The sequence below is a fragment of the Pongo abelii genome, chromosome 5, assembly GCF_028885655.2.
Source record: "Pongo abelii isolate AG06213 chromosome 5, NHGRI_mPonAbe1-v2.0_pri, whole genome shotgun sequence".
Classification (NCBI taxonomy): domain Eukaryota; kingdom Metazoa; phylum Chordata; class Mammalia; order Primates; family Hominidae; genus Pongo; species Pongo abelii.
In genome coordinates, this window is record NC_071990.2 from 127,182,658 (window position 1) to 127,203,339 (window position 20,682).

The 20,682-nt window shown below is 40.2% G+C and overlaps 1 protein-coding gene and 1 non-coding gene across 10 annotated transcripts in view; one reads left to right on the forward strand and one right to left on the reverse strand.

Annotated features, from left to right (window-relative positions):
* Positions 1-3,720: 3,720 nt before the first annotated feature.
* Positions 3,721-3,792, reverse strand: TRNAE-CUC (transfer RNA glutamic acid (anticodon CUC)). The gene has a single exon. It is a non-coding gene; the product is annotated as a tRNA-Glu (tRNA).
* A 144-nt stretch (positions 3,793-3,936) lies between these two features.
* The window catches only part of NCOA7 (nuclear receptor coactivator 7), a 153,376-nt gene continuing 136,630 nt past the window's right edge, over positions 3,937-20,682 (forward strand). For 3 of the 9 annotated variants that reach the window (XM_009242230.4, XM_054558130.2, XM_054558131.2), the window contains exon 1: positions 3,937-4,853. The gene's annotated coding sequence lies outside the window, so the exon portion shown is untranslated. Of the gene's footprint in view, positions 4,854-13,890; positions 13,911-14,351; positions 14,611-20,682 lie in introns of those variants that run through there. The other 6 variants (XM_054558127.2, XM_054558132.2, XM_063724977.1 and 3 more) reach the window with 6 other exon arrangements.

Sequence of the window (20,682 nt, forward strand, 5' to 3'; positions counted from 1 at the left end):
CAATTGTTGACTAAAAATAACAATAGAATAAGTAAAACACAACAAGGAAGATATTAACTAAAACCTTAAAAAAAAACTCCATTAAAAATTAACCAAATAAATGACATATGCTGGATTCTATTAATGACTACACAGCAATCTCCAGACTGTATTTGCTTTTGTCTTTATTGACCTGACTTTTCCTGACTCTCATCCTTCAGACTTTCCTCCTATGTCCTCCTCCAGCCAAAGTCAAGCCTGCAAACCTTGGCCCCCCCGCCTTTTTTTTTTTTTTTTTGCTGCACCAATCTCTTGGCAATCATTTCCACTACTGAGGCTTCAATTCTCCCTGCAGAGCTGGATCTACTTCAAATCTACCATCATTAGTCAAAACTATCAACCCATGTACAAGACAGCTTCACTTGGGTGACCTCTCTTCAGTCCAAATCTAAATGCAACATGGCTTCCTCTATTGCCCCCCTGTCTCAAACAGCACCCTTTCTAAATTAATAGGCCATGATCAAAACCTTAATGATTTTCTCCTTTGATTCCTATTCAAGGGTCATAGAAACAGTCTTGTTCACTTTTCTACACCTGTGCATGCAAAGACGACTGGCATGGAGTAAGAATTACATAAGTGTTTGCTAAATTGATGAATGAATGACAATAACTCTGTGAAGTATGCATGGATGCATGCAAGTTAGTATCTGTCTTGTACTCCTTAGGATCCAGAGGCTCAGAGAGCTGGGTCACTTAACCCAGATAATGCAGCTGATATTGGCACAGTCAGGGTTAATTCACAGTCTCTGGCTCTGGAATAACAGTATTTCTTTATTTTCATAAGATCTCTTTTTCTTCGCTATATTTGCCCTTCTGCAGCATCTAGGTCATAAATAAGGTTGTTGTCTCTCACATTAGTCCCTCAACACCTTGAATCATGTTTCTGACAATGACCTCCTGGACAGACTTCCTTACTGTGGTATGGGCTCCACCAGTCTGTTCTGTACCCAACAGTCACTGTCTTACCATCCGACTGTGCTTAATCTCCTCCGTTTTCTCCTTGATCTCTTTACAGTATGCTATTTTCTTCACCGCTACTTCCTTCTTGAAGCTCTCTTATCCTTTTATTACCTCTCTGACTACTCTTCCTTTTTTTTTTTTTTTTTTTTTTTGAGATGGAGTCTCGCTCTGTCGCCCAGGCTGGAGTGCAGTGGTGCGATCTTGGTTCACTGCAAGCTCCGCCTCCCAGGTTCACGCCATTCTCCTGCCTCAGCCTCCCGAGTAGCTGGGGCTACAGGCGCCCACCACCACGCCTGGCTAATTTTTTTGTATTTTTTAGTAGAGACGGGGTTTCACCGTGTTAGCCAGGATGGTCTCGATCTCCTGACCTCGTGATCCTCCCGTCTTGGCCTCTCAAAGTGCTGGAATTACAGGCGTGAGCCACCGCGCCCAGCGCCTCTGTGACTACTCTTTCACCATTTTCTACCTCTTCCCCTTCTCCTTTACTGTATACTCTCCTGGGTTTTTCCCTTGGTCCTCTATCCTTTTTATAGGTTTTTTCTTTGGGAAGAGCTCAAATCTTCTCAAACTTTTAAGTTAATAGCTCCAAAATCTCTCCCTTCAACCCTAATTATCACCAAAATTCCCATTCTGTATTTCCAACCACATTTAGCTGTGCTGCCTCTGTGGGGCTCAAACTGAACTTACCTTCTCTTCTTCATCAGTTTCTCCATCTCAACCTTCCTATTACTTTTAATGCCACCCCAGTTTTAGTAGCCACACAGAACAAATCAAGGATTCATAACTGATTCCTCCCTATTCTTAACCCTTTATATCCTATCAGACATCGAGTCCTCTTGGGTTCCCTTTGTAATTTCTTGACTTGTCTTAAGGTCCTCCATAATCTAGCTGCAGTCACCTATCTGCCCTCATCTCCACTGTTCCCCAGCACAGGTTCCCTACTACAGCCAGTCTGACGCAGTTAGTCCTCTTCGTTGCAAATACTAGACCATGGTCATCCTGGATCCCTTAGAAGAAATGTCCATTCTCCTTTTCTCAGGCATTCCAGATACTTCTAGCCTTTACGTCCAGCTTGAAAAACAGTTTTCAAGCTCTATTTTGATTCTAGTGCTCACTTCCTTCTCCCTTCTTTTACCATATATTGTGATTATTTGAAGTACTTGATATGTAGCAAATAATCAATGAGTGGTGCCAATTATTTTTGTTAATGGTGATAACATATTTTTGTCTTAATTATCCAATGAAGTGAAAGCTTCTTAAGCACCAAAAATCACATCTTTTCTTAACCCCATGGCACCTATCACAATGGACTTCCTGGAACATTAAATACTCAGCATTCTCCTCTTCCCAATCAGTCTCCGCATAGCTAAAAGGAGAGCAGTTTAGTTGCAATCAAGCTTTCAGTGTGTTTCTATGCTATGACGAAATTTCTCCTTAAAAAGAAAGGCGGGGCCGGGCGCGGTGGCTCACGCCTGTAACCCCCGCACTTTGGGAGGCCGAGACGGGCGGATCACGAGGTCAGGAGATCCAGATCATCCTGGCTAACACGGTGAAGCCCCGTCTCTACTAAAAATACAAAAAAAAAAAAAAAAAATAGCCGGGAGTGGTGGCAGGCTCCTGTAGTCCCAGCTGCTCGGGAGGCTGAGGCAGGAGAATGGCATGAACCCAGGAAGCGGAGCTCGCAGTGAGCCAAGATCGCGCCACTGCACTCCAGCCTGGGCGACAGAGCGAGACTCCGTCTCAAAAAAAAAAAAAAAAAAAAAAAATTCCAACAGCTCAAAAAGTGGCAAAGGTTAGGATGGTTTAGAACTTTCAGGATCAAAAAAAGTTAATGTCTATATAACACTACTTTTCTTTTTTTGACTCCAACATTGCCATATTTTCCTTTGAGGAACTCCCAGAAATCTACTTTACCCTGAATGTGGGAATTACTAATGATAAGTAGGTGCATTTTTGAGGGGCCTATATGGTTTATATAGTGGGAATTGATACTCTGGATGTAACACATTTATCATATTTGTGTAAATCTCTTAGAGAAAATTTAAAATTAGCCAAAAAAATTAACTAAATGAATTATTAAAACACAATAAACTAGCTATGTCCAACCATACATCTCAGAAAAGATCTCATGTTTATAGAGATAAGAGTAGGAATAGCTCCAATATAAGCAAATAATCTCCAAAGTACATAATCTGAATGTACAGAAAAACTAAAAACTAACTCTAAGCATGATACTGAATAAGTATTATTCCTCATAAAACTATCTTCCTCTTTTATTAGTCAAACAAAATCAAGGTTAAACAAAGGCTTAACTGACTGCTTGTAAACACATCCAAATTATTTTTAAAAACTGAAAAACACAATTTTAGAATCACAGAACTTTATGTTATTTGATTGATTATAAATTACATTATCTGTAAATAGAGATGGCGTATTTTAAGCCTTAGATTAAATAAACTTTTAAAAGTCAATTTTTAATGATTAAAAAACTCCAACAAGCAAACGAAAAGTACATAAAACTTAAGATTCAAAAAAAAAAACAAAACTATGAAAAAAAACCCAACCAGCAAATGAAAACACACAACTCATGACTTCGATTTAAAAAAAAATAAAACTATGAAAAAATAAACTTAACCAGCAAATGAAAACTACACAAAACTCTTGACTTCTAAATTGCGTGCAAAATTGCATGCAAGATACGAAAGTTAAAGAAAACAGCATTTCCCTGACCGGGAATCGAACCCGGGCCGCGGCGGTGAGAGCGCCGAATCCTAACCACTAGACCACCAGGGAACTTGTTAAATATGTTGCCCTAAACCTACTTGTTGTGTTAACAATCTGCATTTAATTCCTCTAAGCAGTAGGCGGTAGAGTATTGCGTCTAAGCCACACCTATTTTGTTCTTGTTCTGAGTCCTGGTCCCTGAATCTATTTCCTGAAATTGAAGCAAATTCTCGGAAGCGCCGGGATGGCCCCTTAAGGAAATAACCTGTATGTACCCTCCAAATCTAATCCTCTTCCTATTGCCATGCTGAAAAAGATATCCTGGAAAGTCTCATTCTTTTACGTAACTTGTAAATCTCTTTACCAAGACAAGTGTTGTCTGGACGCATACTGTCCAGAGCCTTGTAATTTGCTTTATTATTTTATTAACCATTTTAGCCGCTCTTTCCAAATCTAACTTCTGTCCCTCTCCGTCTTTCTTCGTTCTCTGTCACGCGGATGTTAAGTCCCTCTAAACATTTTACTAAATCTAACGATAGATTGCCACCGGCTGAGAGCGTTTCTCGGCGAAGAGCCGGAGCGACCCCGCGCTGTCCTGGGTGCAGAGCGCGTGCTCTACAAATATGGGTGATGAAGGGTCACGTAGCCTCATAGCACGCGGTTCTATTTTATTTATTTGGCACACGCAGGCTAACGAGGCTGAGAGAGCTGTGGGTGGTATGCCTAGTGAAGGATCAGGACATCTGCCCAAGGCTCCAAGCAAATCCTTCAAACCCACTGTGTTTGTTACCCTCCTACTTTCCAAACTGTGTTATTATCTGGGCAATTGCTTCACTTCTCCGCATTATATACTAGACACGGCCAGGAAATGATGCAATTACCAAAGGAGTCAAGACACCTTACAGCCCAGCCTTAATTCAGAAACCCTCATAAAGTAGATGCAGAGGGCAGTAAGATATAACTCAACTTTGAAAATGTCAGCCGTTATAGTTGAAGAAATCTAACCCAAGAGACTTCGCTCCGCTGCAAGATGGAAGGAGGCTTAAGTAAGACATAAATTTGTAATGAACTTGCTCACAACATCCGGCGCCACTGTGAGTTGCAATCATCATCCATTACCACAAAATTAGGTGAGCCTGTGCTTGAATCTCGTTTCTTTTTTTCAGCAACTCAGAGATGGAGTTTAAATCATTGATATACTTTATCTGAAAATATGTAATAATATGAGAACAGGAAGATTTAAAGGGGTTATTAAGATAATAAGATAGAAAAATCATCAGAAGAAATTTCTACACTTTATTGTATTTTAAGTGGGACCCTTTTTTCCTATCTCAAGGAATCTTAGATCAAGTTCAGTAGGTGGAGCTCTTACCTCTTAATCAAGGGGTTGCTAGACCTCAGCATTAGAGTATGTGGTTTTGAATAAAAAGATTAAGCAGATGTTAGTTTAAATTTGTATAGGTTTAGTCACAATATTTTACACAAAGTAAAAAAGGGTATGGTGAAAACCATCCTCCTACTCACTCCTTTCTTCTTCCCAGGAGTACACAGTGTTACCAGCTTCTTCTATGTCTCCCAGAAATAATCTAGGCACATACAACACATATCTAGTTCATTTTCCTCCAACTTTTTGGTTTTGAAACATGTCAAACCAACAGAAAGTTGCAACTGTAGAACACTGAACACACATATACCCTTCATCCAGATCTGTGGATGAAGAGCTCCAGCAACTTGTGGCTATTAGGCACTAAAATGTAGCCAGTATGAATAGATGTTCTGTAAACACTGGATCCACACTGTATGTTTAAGCCTTAGTATTTAAAAAAAGAAATGTAAAATATCGCGTTAATACTTTTTACTTTAATTACATTTTTAAATGAGAATAATTGGATATATTGGGTTAAATAAAATATTATTAAACTTAATTTTGCTTTCTTTTTACTTTTTTAATGTAGCTACTAGGATATTTAAAATTATACATGTCCTTACATATATTTCTATCTTACAGTACTGTTCTAGATTCATCAATTATTAATATTTTCCATATATGCTTTCTCTATTTTTTTCAGAACCATTTGGGGTTAGCTGCAGACAGCATGATACTTTATCCTACACACTAAACACTGTGTTATGCATCTACTAAGAGCAATCAATATAATTATCAACTCAGGAAATTTAATTCCACATTGTCATTTATTATATGGTCAATAATCAAATTTTCTAGTTGTCCTAATAATCTCATTTATAGCTTTTCTTTTAATCTAGGATACATTCTTGGATTATACCTTGCATTTAGTTGTCACGTATCTGTAGTCTCCTTCCTTTAATCTGGAACAGTTTCCCCAACCTTTTTTCTTTTACATCATTGACCTTTTTGAATAGTGGAGGACAATAGTTTCAGAAAGTTTGTCAATTTAAATATTTCCTCTGGCAGGACAACTATCTTAAGTGATGTGTCTTTCTCAGTGCATTATATCAGAATGCACATAATTCCAGTGTATCACATTACCTGTAATGGGTAAGTGTGGTAGGCAGAAACGTCCACTTCACCCCACAACCCCAGAGATGTCACTGTCCTAATCCCCAGAACATGTTGACATGTCACCTTCCATGGCAAAAGGAATTATGCAAATGTGATTAAGATTTTGAGATGGAGATTATCCTAGATTACCTGGATGGGCCCCAAATCATCACAAGCGTTCTTATGAGTGAAAGAGGCCGGTGGGGCAGAGGAGTCAGGTCAGAGTGATGTGATGTGCAAAAGACTCATCTGGCCATTGCTGCCTTTGAAAAGGGAGGAAGGGGAACCACAAGCCAAGGAATGCAGGCGGTTCCTCTTCTCCCAGAGGCTTCCAGACAAAAAGCAGCTCTGCCAACACCTTGACTTTAGCCCAATGAGACTTACATTGTACTTCTGAACTACAGAACTGTAAGATAATAAATTTGTGTGGCTTTAAGTCCCTAATTTAGTGGCTGCGTACAGTCATTTGATTAAGGTGTATGCTATATTTCTCCATCATAAAGTTACCTTTTATAACTGTAATTAATTGGCAAATGTTGGAAAAAAGCAAATATCAATGGTGGAAGTGATACTTTGAGACTGTAGACTATTCTGTTCCTCAACAAACTTTTAGCCAATGGGTTTAGCATTCACTGATGATCCTTGTCTGAATCAATTATTGCTATAGTGATGGCAAAATGGTGATATTTTAATTTTATCATTCTTCTGAAAAGAACTTTCCCTCCTCTCCTCCCTCTTTGTATTCTTTATTTAATTTTTACATATCAGCCTGGACTCATATTCTTTTTTTCTGTTTTAGTGAGTTTTTATTCAATGTGTTATATTCTGTTGCTGTCATTATTCATTTAAAACCTAAATTGTCCCAAATTCAGCCAGAGGGAGTCCATTCGAGCTGGCTCCTGTGTTCTTTTGGAATGTCCCTATACATTTTTGAGCACTTCTTTACTTTCAAGCACAACATGGCCCAGGGACATACAGCCTGTACTTTATAACAGGAAGAATTAACATCTTCGTGCATATATCTATTTTTCTTTAATTTCCTTTTTAAATTTTTTACACAAACAGTAGCATGCTCTACATGATTTTCTGTATTTTTAATTAATACCTTTTAGAGGGTGTTCATTATTTAAATGGAGTTTCCTCATTGTTTTTGACAACTGCAGGGTAGGTATTCCACTGTATAGATATCTTACTAAAGCAGTTCCATATCACTGGGCATTTAGATTGTTTACAATCTTCTGCTGTTACCAAAGTACAGCCAAAAATAACCTTGGAACAACATAATTTAACATTTAGTTTTTATTAACTTGCCCACAAGTGATTCATCTTATAGAGTGCCAATTTCTGATTTGAAAATGCTAGAAGAAAAATCATGGCATCCAATTCATATTCAACAATCATTATAATTTATTTACAGTTTTTCAATTTGATCTCAACCTGAGTCAGCTGTCCTTCTTTTGTTTATTAAGCTATTCATTCATTTGATAAACATTTATTGAATCTAATATATGTCAGGTACTATGTTGGACACCAAGGACACCACACTGAACAAAACAGATCCCTGACCTTAAAACTTAGTCTGGTAGAGTTCAAGTAACCAAGCAATTATGGTATAATAAGAGAAATGTATCATCATAATAAGTTTATTTAATAGATTAAAAATCTATCTTTTATCACATATACATGCTGATGGAATATAAAATGGTATAGCCACTCTAGAAAATAGTTTGGCAGTTTCTTAAAAAACTAAATATGCACTTACCATATGACTCAGCAAATGTACTCTTGGGCATTTATCCCAGAAAAATGAAAACTTATGTTCACATAAAACCTGCAAATGAATGTTCATAGCAGTAGCTTTATTCATAACAGCCAAAAACTGGAGACAACTGAAATGCCCTTCAATGGGTGAATGGTTAAACAAACTGTGGTACATCGATATGCCTTGGAATATTATCTGAAAAGGGAAGGAACTATTGATACATATAATAACTTGGATAGATCTCAAGGGAATTATACTGAATGAGGAAAAAAGCCAATCTAAAAGGTTACGTACTATATGATTCAATTTATATAGCATTCTTGAAATTATAGAGATGGGAGATTAGTGGTTGCCAGGAATAGGGATGTGGTGAAGAGGAAGATCAGTATGATTCTAAAGGAGTAGCTTATGGGAGCCTCATGGTGATAGCTCTGTATTTTATTGTGGTGGTGATACAAGATATGATAACATTGCATATAAACACACACACACACACACACACACACAAACATGCATAAATATACGTAAAACTGGTGAAACCTGGCCGGATGCGGTGACTCATGCCTGTAATCCCAGCACTTTGGGAGGCCGAGGCAGGTGGATCACATGAGGAGTTCAAGACCAGCCTGGCCAACATGGTGAAACCCCGTCTCTACTAAAAATATAAAAACTAGCTAGGCTTGGTGGTGGGTGCCTGTAATTGCAGCTACTCAGGAGGCTAAGGCAGGAGAATTGCTTGAACCCAGGAGATGGAGGTTGCGGTGAGCTGACACGGTGCCACTGCACTCCAGCCTCAGCAACAGAGTGAGACTCTGTCTCAAGAAAAAAAAAACTGGTGACATCTGAATAAGCTCTCAAGATTGTACCAATGTCAGTTTCCTGGTTTTGATATTGTAATGTAATTATGTAAGACATTAATCATGGGGAGAAAACTAGGAGGAAACACAGGACTTCCCTGTACATTTTTTGCAACTATTTATTAATCTGTAATTATTTCCCTTGGAAAAAAACCCTATTAGCATAAGCACTGTAAATTTATTTTACCCAGTAATACAAATCACCACCACATAATGTCACTTTTTTAGGGATTCATTTCAAAATTTTAAATTATATTTTAGCACCAATGTTGTAGCAGCTTATTTGAATATGTTTTTCAGAAAGTGTAAAAACTATGTAATGAATTCTCAAGCTACTGAACAGACTATTCGTAGAAGAAATAAGACAACAGGAAATTATTCAAAAGCAAGTATTTTTAAATTAGCTGTGAATAAAAGAAAAGGAAAAATTTATTGGGCTAACTCTAAATAATCAGCCATAAGTATGACATGATGACAGCTATGCGGATAACAATCCATGCCTATATACAGCAATATTTCTTTCTCAGTACACTCTGGTAGACGCCACAAAGGCCAAGGTGATTTCTACCTCCTCTTCAGATTTATAACAAGCCAAATGAAACACTGAACATAGGTTTAACCACAAAAGGACACTTACATTTTTCTCAAAACTCAAGATATTATCATAATTAACCAGTAAACAAATGACCCCAGTTTGTGAAAATGACTCCAGTTTGTGAAAATGAGCCACTGCCTTAAATACTATTAAATAATAAACTCTCTTCTGCCTCTTTAGTTGCAGGATGGCTACTCATATCCCTCCACACATGATCATCAGTATTTGCCTCCTGTGTCCCAACAGGCCTGAGTCAAGCATATGATAAGAGGTGTTTCTCTCTGCGCTAGAAAAAGAAGGATAGGTTCACTAAAGAGTGAATTTTCTTGGTGCTAGTAGCCTAAGCTCATCACTTGATGCATAAAACTCCTCTCCCACACCTTTTGAGAGACCTTCCAAGACATTTCAATATTTTCAGTGGCTCCAAGGTCATTACTTAACCAGCTTTGAAACTATATTCAAAACTTATAAATTTTGTTAAAGAGTAAGCAACTCCCAAATTCTCCTTCTAAGTGACTTCATCCTGTGATTTATACATCACATATGTACATATACATTCCTATAATCAAGGAATTCTAAATTTGGGACAAAATATCATACACAATAATCATTATCTTTTTTTTTTTTTTTTTTTTTTGAGATGGAGTCCGGCTCTGTCGCCCAGGCTGGAGTGCATAAGCGTGATCTCAGCGCTGCGCAACCTCTCCCTCTGGGGTTCAAGTGATTCTCCTGCCTCAGCCTCCCAAGTAGGTGGGATACAGGCATGTGCCACCATACCCAGCTAAGTTTTGTATTTTTAGTAGAGACAGGGTTTCATCGTGTTGGCCAGGCTTGTCTCAAACTCCTGACCTCAAGTGATCCACCCTCCTCGGCCTCCCAAAGTGCTAGGATTACAGGTGTGAAAATAGGCCAGGCGCAGGGGCTCACATCTGTAATCCCAGCACTTTGGGAGACCGAGGCAGATGGATTGCTTGAGCCTAGGAGTTTGAGACCAGCCTGGGCAACATGGCGAAACTCCATCTTTACAAAAAATACAAAAATTAGCCGGGTGTGGTGGGGCATGCCTGTAGTCCCAGCTACTTGGGAGGCTGAGGTGGGAAGATCAATGGAGCCGGGAGTTGGAGGTTGCACTCCAGCCTGGGTGACCTAATGAGACCCTGTCTGGAAAAAGAAAAAAAGAAAAAAACAAAAAACAAACAAACAAAAAAACAGAAAAGAAAATACAGTAGAGCTCTAGATCAACCAGAGACTCAGGAGCCTTTCATTTGGGCAATGTTAGAGCGATATTTGCCAATATTTTTAGAATTCTAGTTTCATGAGACATTACTAGTGTTGTGTTCAAAAACAGAAATACTAATCATGCTTCTTCATTACAAGAATTGTCTTTAGATAGATAGGTAAGAAAAATACCAAACACATTTGCAGGATTACCACTGTTTGGCAATGTTTCTCTAAGCCCGCCTACCTTAGCCCTCTAGAAAATCACTTGGGAGAAATCCTGTTGCCTGAACCCAGAGACCCAGCTGCCTCCCACAGGTTCAGCGAAACAAACAAATGGCGGAGTGAAGTGATCCCTCTCTTCTTCCTTTAAGAGAGGAAGGGATCTCTGCTTCTCTTATCTACTCCAAAGTCTCATCATACAAAGGTTGTTTATTCCTGCAAAAGTTAAATGACAAATCTACCTAAATTATCCTACAATGGCCCATACCCTTCAACAGAGAAAGGCCAGTTTTCATATTTAAAAGTGGCCCTCATACCCATAAAATCAGTGTGGTATTATAGTTTTTCATTAATTCAGCATTTACCAAGTAACTTCCGCAGCCAAGAACAGTGAAAAGTGTTAGGGATACCATTTTTAAAAACTTTACCATAATAAAGTATATTATTCTACTAATACCTTTGATTGATGGCCACATTCTAGACTTTAAGAAGCACTCAGGATTATCTCCTTTAATTCCTATATCCACCCTATAAAGTTGGTACTGTTACCATTCTTTACGGATAAAGCATATCCTTTACGGATAAAGCAACTGAGGTTAAGTAGTTTACCCAAGGTCAGCACGTGGTGGAGCTGTAGTCTGAAGCCAGAGCCTGAATTCTTAAAGATTACCATATTCTTAAGAAGTACACTTTCTACTGAGGTTTGATCTGTAGTATACTAAGATTTCCCAAATTATTTCATGTATTATATCTTATCTTCCAATTAAAATTTGACCTTCTATTTAGGGCAGCACTGTTCAAAAGGATTTTCTGCAATAATGAAAATGTTCTAGTTTGTGCTATCCAAAAGCACAGCCTAGCCATAATTTAAATTTAAACGGCTACAAGTAGCTAAGGCATACAGTACTGGACAACACATACAAGGAAGAGTTTCATTTCTTCCGACTTATCTATAAAGCCAAGGCTTAGGTAAATCAGTTAATGGAAAGGAACGAGTGAAGAATCTTTAGGAGTTTGTACTCCCTTAGCTGTGGAGCAGAAATCTTTATTATATCAGGACTTTCAGTATAATAAAAATGTTATAAGAAGCATATGATACAGCATGCAGTCCTAGAGGAGTTCATAAAGATGGATTCTTACATTCCTTGCAATATCTTTGGAAGACTGACCTTTTTTTTTTTGAGATGGAGTCTCGCGCTGTCACCAGGCTGGAGTGCAGTGGTGCAATCTCGGCTCACTGCAACCTCTGCATCCCGGTTTCTAGTGATTCTGCTGCCTCAGCCTCTCAAGCAGCTGGGACTACAGGACCCACCACACCCAGCTAATTTTTTTTTTTTTTTTTGTATTTTTAGTAGAGATGCGGTTTCACCATGTTGGCCAGGATGGTCTTGATCTCTTGACCTCGTGATCCGCCCGCCTCGGCCTCCCAAAGTGCTGGAATTACAAGCGTGAGCCACTGCGCCTGGCCAGAAGACTGACGTTTTATAATTGATGGTCACAACTTTAAAAATTCATACTCAGTTATAGCTTTTTGTCTAATAAAAAAATCACTGCTTAATTTATCTACAAAACATGGAGTCCATAGAGAGAAAAACAACAGGGGCCTCTTGGTAGTAAAAGGATGAGAAACAGTGAAAACTTGTAAGTCAATGGACACTTCCTTCAGAAACTACATTCAAAACTTAAAAATTTTGTTAAAGAGTAAGCAACTGCCAAATTCTCCTCCTAAGTGACTTCATCTTGTTATTTATACATCAGATATGTACATACACATTCCTATAATCAAGTAATTCTAAATTTGGGAAAATATCATAAATAATAATAGTTATCTTTTGAAAATAAAGTGGGGCTCTAGATCAACCAGAGAGTGTCAGGAAGCAGCCAAGTCACGCCCCACTGGCTGCTTCCTGGACAAGCGCAGTGCAGCTCCCACAGGGCCTCACACCCAACCTTCAATTTGCTTAAAAGAACTATCTCAAAAAATCTTAGCTATTTAGTCACAATTTGTCCTTGCCATGGAACACGTTTTTCTTTTGCCTGATTTTCAATAACCTTAGATTTCAAAATCATAAAAGCACTCATCAAAGAACTGTGAGAGCAGCTCAGCTTCCCTGGAGATCTCAAACCATGTTCCTTTGATACAATGCAATCGGCTCTTTATATTTTAGGAAGCTAATTTTCCCTTACTAAATGCTAAACAATTTACAAATAACACAATGGCTACAGAAAAAAAAAAATCCAACATCTTTACATTCAAATCCCAAAGATATAAACCTGACGTCTAAATTAATACGTGCTTAGTGCAAAATTGGGCAATTATTCCACATTTGCAAGATAGTATAACATGACCACCTGCTACTGAAATGCCAAAGCCACCACTGTTAACGCTTTGCTCCGCCTTCCAGAGAGGTTATTACAGCTTAAGCTGCGTCAACAACCCAGAGGAGGCTGCTATCTAGTTTATCTGTGTGGAAGGCCTGTGACACACTGTTAACAGAGTAGTTGCAGGCCCTTCCTTGGGATATTTTTCTGCGTATAAGAGTGAATGAACTCCACGGCCAGATCCTCCTAGTCATGTTGCAGTGCTGGTCATGGGACCGCAGAGGGAACAGCACTCAACTGGGGATGGGGAGCTCACAGGCACAGGCCCCGCAGCTGATGCAAACCTTCCCCCTCCAAGATTCTCTCGAGTCTCTGCCAAGAGTCGGCTGGAGGGCCCAACTACTATGTTCTTATTGCTGTAATGACTGCAATTTGGCAGCATCCAGGATGCTGTACCGGGAACAGGAGGGGGAAGGAGATGGTGGGCCCCTCTGCTAAACACAACGCCGGAAGGGACACAAGGATGAATTTATTGTGGCCATCGGTCCTGAGCTGGAAGTAAAGTCAAAGGGCTTTAAAGCTGGGGAGACGCTCTAACTCCTGCTCTGCTGTCAAAGCCTTACTTCCCACGAAGAGTAGGGGCTAGGCGTAGGGGATGCCAGCTGTAAGGGGGATGCGGCCCGGGGTGAGGTAAGAGGCAACTCCTAGGTGCCGCTGCCAGGCGGCGGTTCGCCGGGGCAGCAAGGCGCCCGCACTCGGGAGGCGCCACAAAGGGCCGAGGCCTGCGGAGGCCGCGCGCGCAGCTCTCCGGGGCGGAGGCGCCGGGCTCGCGGCAGTGGAGGCTGCAGCAGCCACGGGTAGCCGGGGTGCCCAGCCTCCCAGCTCGGAGGTCGCGGGGGGCGGGGAGGATGCCGCAACTGCAGTCCGAGCGGCGGAGCCCGGCCGCCTAGCTCCCCGGCCCCCGCAACCGCGGTGGGGCGCAGCGCGCGCCACGGGCCGGGCGGAGCTAGAGGCGGGCGTCTGCACAGCGTCGCGCCTCCCGCGGCTGCCCACCTTCGGCCGGGCCCGGGACCCTGTAGCGGCCGATGCCCTGACGGTGGGCGCAGCAGCGGGGCTGGCGAGGCGTCGCGCGTGGGGAGAGGCCTAAGACACCCCGACTGCGGCGGCTGCGCCCACCCGATTGGGACGCGGGGCCCCGCGGGCGCGCGCCTCGGAGCTCCCGCCTCCTCCCCTTGCTCCTCCTCGGCGTACGGTCCTCCCCTGACCCCTCCTTCCACCCGCCGAGAGGATGCGCTCCCCGGCGCCCAGCAGCAGAAGCCACCGCTCCCAGAAATGCATGCGCCCGATCCCCTTCTCCCGGACCCCAGGAGCCGGCGCCCCCGCCCTGTAGGTAGGTGGTGAGGCGGGGCCCAGCCCTCGCCGCCGCCCGCTGCTGATGCTGCCGCCGAGAGGCCGCGGGCAGGGTCCAGGACCCGCCAAACTTGCCTCCCGCCGGGGGCTCGGTGGAGCGCTCAGAGGTGTGCTAATGGCGCTGGGCGTAGCCCCCTGTGAACCTGAAAACCTCTGCTTGAGCTCAGGAGGCCGAGCGGGGGCGAAGGAGAGCTTGACCCTTCCCCGCCCACCCCCTGGGGGCTCGTGGGGGTGCGCGCCGGTACGAGAGTGGGGAGGACAGGTTGGCATGGGGCTTATTTGGGGAGAAGACCGTTGGATTTTCAGCAGCTCAGGTGGAAATATGTCACTGTGTTTTTCCGGCTGGATTAGCAGATGCGTTCTTCCCATCTTTCTAGCCAAAACATGTAGACAGGCAAAGCGTTATATTAGTGGCATGTAGAAGTCGCTGTGGATTTTTGTGTATTTCAGAGCTAGCTAGTTGGTATATAAAATCGATGGTGCAAACCCTTACCGTCAACACGTTAGGGCCAATTTAGAGAAGGTCCTTTTAGAAGTCAGATTATTCGGGAGATCGATGAGGCTGGGATATTGTTGTGCTGCGTATTTAGGAGCCTCTGCTTACGTGAAGGGATGTGTTTTAAGAGTGGCAACTTTGATACAGGTGTCGGGAGTTGAGATTCTGCTGGAAGGATGTACCGGGTCAGCCAGCAGAGGCAGCCTTGTGCCCAGCCTAACTTCCAACTCGGTGTTATGCTCTGTATTTCTCAGAAACTGGTTATATATTAATGCTTTTTTTCTCCTCTAGGTGTAAAGTTTATACATCAGAGCTTATGGAAAGATTCCCTCTTCCCAGACTATCATTTTTTATTTTATATTCAGCTATAAGGTTTAAAGTTTTGAAAAATGCATCACTGTAAGCTCCAATTTTATAGTCACTTAGGTATAGAGATTTGGAGAAGTGACTCAGTATAAGCTCAAATAGGACAGAATCTTGAATCTGTTTTTTTTTTTTTATCCTGTAATCTTCTGCATCTTACGCAGAATAAGTGCTGATTAGTTATTTGTTGAATGAATGAACTGTGTTTCAAGCTTTCATCTAAAAACCACAATTTAGAATCACAGAATTGTTCTGTGGCCGGTGAAATTTAATTGAATTTCAAAAATTGCTTCTTTGTATAAATAGGCAAACTCAGTTATTTTAACATTTATATTTCAATTCTGACATTTTTAGGACCATATGCTATCTTTCTGTAATGTGTCATTAAGGTTATGAGGTAATTCTCCCCAACTCTTAAGTTCATTTCATGTCTAAGCTTGCAAAATTTCCAGTCTCATTGGTAATCGTGCCTACTTCAACTGTGCTCTCAAACACAATTTAAAAAGTAAAAGTCGTGTTTTAAAGAAAACTGTAAGTTACCCAAGAGGAAACAATGATTTGGTTAATAAGTGACGTATTCACTTGTTTTAGAGTTGAGTTTTTCAGGTTTGATCTAATTATCGTGTCTTTTATTACAGGCAAAAGTAGAAAAAAAACATGTAGAAGTGTCTGTGATTCTTAAATGATTCAAAATGTGTGATATAGATACACAATTTAAACTGTTTTCTCCTCAGTATAGAAACACATCAGTTTCCAAATTTGACAGCCAGGGGATTGTGAAATGAGGATTTGGAAGATACAGTGTCTTCCTGCTTTAAAATGTTATATCATTTTGAAAAAAAAAAGAAAAACAAGGTTAACTGCATCACACTTTATTTGCTTTATTTTTACACTATGGTATTTTCTGTTTTGATTTCATTTTTTTTCCATCACATGAATTTCATGAGTCAGTGTGAACTTCTTTCAATCTCTGCTTAACAATATTATCTGGGCACGCTCCCAGATTTTCTTTCTGACATTTTAATGCATCTTTACCATCTTAACTTCATATTACTCAAATGACTTATTTTTACACAATATGGTAGGCCATACTTTATTACTATTGCTTCTCCAACCTACTTATTTTCTTCCTAGATGGATAAGGAAATAACACTTTTCTATAAAAGGTAATAAGACTGCAGGAACCAACAGTGGGAGGGAACTTATGAAAAAAAATTAATTTGTTATGATTTATTAAAACAAAGCCAAAATTCCCTCCTGTAATAAAGATAATTACATTTTACACTTCTTAAATTTGTAACCCAGGGTATTGAGCAATTAATTTACCTGGCTCTTCTTGCACACTTTAAGCTTTTCAAAAAAGCTCTCCCCTTTGGTTACAGTAAGCTCTCTTTACCTTGTTACTTATAAGCACTTATTTGTTCATTTTACAAGTAGGAGTTGAGCCTTTAACTGCTCAGTTTAACTGCTATTACTTTGGCCTTGGAATCACAGTCAAATAAAAACTCTAATCTCAGATTTGAAGAGGTATTTTTCTCTTCTGTGTGTCCTGCAACCAAATGCGCAGTGCCTCTGGGATTGGATGACTCACTTTTGGGTCCTACCTCCTGATCCCCCAGCACTCCGCCTCCACAAGCACCACCAGAATGCAATCCAAGACCTGGATTTCCTCTGTCTTTATCTTCCTAAAGGCTGTATTTTAGAAACCTCTATTCCTTTCTTGCTAAATGCCATTTACTGTTGTTTTTAAAATCTCAGCCCATAATTTTTTGTTTGTTTAAATTCAACAGGATCCACTCAATTCACTTGTGCTAGAATCAAAATTGTTGATTGCAGAAAAAAATACACAGAAGTAAATTTGTATGACCTTGAATTTCAGATATAGGGAATACATGAAGAGTAATTGTTGTCTACTGGTCTCCCCTCAACAGTGATACAAAATGCATTTGTTTCTGTACATGCCAGAGAATATGAGTTTTCTGTTGCTAAATTTGATCAGAAGCTTAATTGAGAGAAATGATGTTTATGGGGGGTTGGCTGAACAAAGGCCATGACGTCAACCTATTCCCTTCCAATACTAGCTGTTAGACCAGGAGTCTAGCCAGATCTTCAGAGGCTGTACTTTGGTACCTTGTTTTGCATCCTTAACACCCCCCCATATGCCCACACTGAGGGATTTTATTAATACAGTCAGAGGAAACTTACTATTATGTTACTTTCGAAATGTGGTTATGATCATGGTTCTTTCTATAGTTCCTGTTTGGAAGACTCATGCAAGAAATTCCATTTAACTTTAAATGCCAAAGAAAAGCTTTACTTACCCTGAACAATTTGTGTATGTGTGTGTGTGTGTGCGTTGTCTTTTCATCATGCAAAATGAGAATCAACTCATTGATTATATTTCCCTTTCTAGCTTGGCAACTAGGAAATGAACAAATTTGCAACTCAATTTTAATAATCGTATAAAAATTCATAACCTAATATCAATATTCTATCTTTTCCTATGGTCTTGAGCTTCTGTTCTACCTTGTTTTTCTTGATTCTGATGTTTATCTAATTATACTTTTCCATTTGATTGAATTATATTCTTTTAAGATGACTCATATCCTTTGTGGAACAAGGCAGATTTTAAAATGTAAAACCAAATAAATGAAGCCATTGCACAACTGATCTCTGGACACAGTATGTTTTTGATGAACAAGTTTAATTGGTTACATTAAATGTTTTGAACAAGAATTGCAAATTTAGTACATTTGAACTTAGCCAGATGGAAAACAATGTTAGATAGTTTTACACAACTTTTTTTTAAACTCTTACGTTTATATTCACTCATTACTAATTTGAAATTAATAAAGCCATTCAATTTAAGTCAATTATATTTGGAGTACCTGCCTTAAACGCTATATAGGTTGAACAGGAGTTTCAATAGAATAAAGTCATTTTTAGCTGAAGGGCTAGCCTAACTTAGCATAACACTCACCAGAGTCAATCGACAATCTGATCTTCGCATCAGCGATTCTTGTGATTTATCCTTGTTTTAATAAATCATAGAGTCTTCTCTGAGCCTCTTTTATTTACCATGAAATTTAAAAGATTGAGCTCCTGGAGTTAATTCTTCATACTGATGTTTTGACACCTAATTGTTAAGTTGGTTGAATTTACCCAGGTAACTCATTATTTACATCGACATGATAAGTTAAGCTTGATATATTTATCACCACGATAAGCAGAAAGATTGGCCTTTCTCAAGGGTCAGTCATTGGTACAGTCCGGTAGCCTTGGGCATAAAAATGATCTGAATTCAAAAGTGCAACTTAAAATATAAGAGGGGGTTTGGAGGGGGACCTAGGCAGGTTTTTACATAGAGGCATCTCATTCTGATAACCTTCATGTCTATTTTTAAATTTATTTTTAGAATAGGTAGTATCCTCATGGTTCAAAGGGTATGAATGGCTCTAGAGTGAAAGTACTCCCTCTCATCCTCATTCTCCTGTCACCGATTTCACTAATCCACAGGTAACCAGTGTTAGTTAACTGAGAATCTTCTAGTGACATTTTATGCATATGCAAGCAAATATGAACATGGAAGCTGCTCATTTTCTCTCCTAACCTGTCTCTAATTCACTCTGTTCCATTCCCACTGCCTCTGTTTGGCTCCCTAGATGCCTTGGACTGTTGTCTGCATTCTGCCTTGCTCTGCATTTCAGCCATCCCCATTTCAGCAGGCTGTCCTTCTCAACTTCCCCCTTCAGACCCTGTAAAACATTTCCATCATACACGGGAAGGAATCTGCACATCTTACCCTGGTCTCTTGGACCCTGAGAGATTCATCTCCTGTCTCTATCCCTCCTTGTCATGCATTTTACCCACAGTCATTCTTAGCTAAGTCCCTTTGACCCATTTCATAGACCCATAGAAAACCTGATGAAAGTTCAAGTTGTCATCATGCACAGCAAATACCATTTGCCAATATATCCTTGTTTGTGGACCCCCAAGTTAAGCATTTGTGTTTTAGTAATACAAAACTAATTGCCAGTTTCTGCACATGAATAGAGTATGATTTTTCTTCTCCATGCTGTTCCCTCTGCTTGGAACATGCTGTCCAATTTTCATGAGCAAGCCACACTCATTTCTGGTGTCGTCTCTAGGGGCCTTTCTTAGTTGAGATTCTGTAAACTCATGGAGCCTTCGGCATGAAACTTAGTGTCCCAAGTAGGCTTCCATACTAGGAGTAATTTTCTATATTAACTATGTTATAGCTAATAGCTATATTTTGCCACTAGCAAAATTGACGTTCTGGTAAAAAATTAACCATGATTTTGGATAGCATGTAAGATTGATAAAAAAAAATTAGGGTTGAAGCTTTTATTTAATCATTCATCCTTCTTCTCCCCCACCCCGCACCCACCTCAATATAAATCAGTTGTCCCTCAGTATCTGCAGGGGATTGGTTCCAGGGAGTGGGTTCCAGGACCCCTGCAGATACCAAAATCTAAGGATGCTCAGGTTTCTGATATCAAATGGTATAGTATTTGCATATAATCTATGCACATCCTCCTGTATATTTGAACTCATCTCTATATGACTTAAAATACCCCCATACAATGTAAATACTAAGTAGATAGTTGTTATAGTACACTGTTTAGGGAATAATAACAAGGAAAAAAGTCTGTACCTGTTCAGTATACAACCATCCAACTATTCATTTTTTTCCTCAATTTTTTTTTTTTTTGAGACAGACTCCCACTCTGTCACCCAGGCTGGAGTGCAGTGATGTAATCTCGGCTCACTGCAACCTCCACTTCCCAAGTTCAAGTGATTCTCTTGCCTCAGCCTCCTGAGTAGCTGGGATTACAGGCATGTGCCACCAAGCCTGGCTAATTTTTGTATTTTTAGTAGAGACAGGATTTCACCATGTTGTCCCGGCTGGTCTCGAACTCCTGACCTCAAGTGATGCACTTGGTTGGTTGATTCCTTGGGTGCAGAACCCGTGGATATGGAGGGCCACCTGTGCATATCCAAATCAACTTTTTTTAGCAGCCCTTGCTTACTTTACTAATTCTCAAACATTGTGTTAACACCCATTAAAAATAGCTTTGGTATTTGTTATGACACTCATCTGGGAGAGTGTCTATTATTCCTACCACTCTAGTTTTCTTCTGTAGTTGGTACGTAAAGGGATGAAAGCCTCCA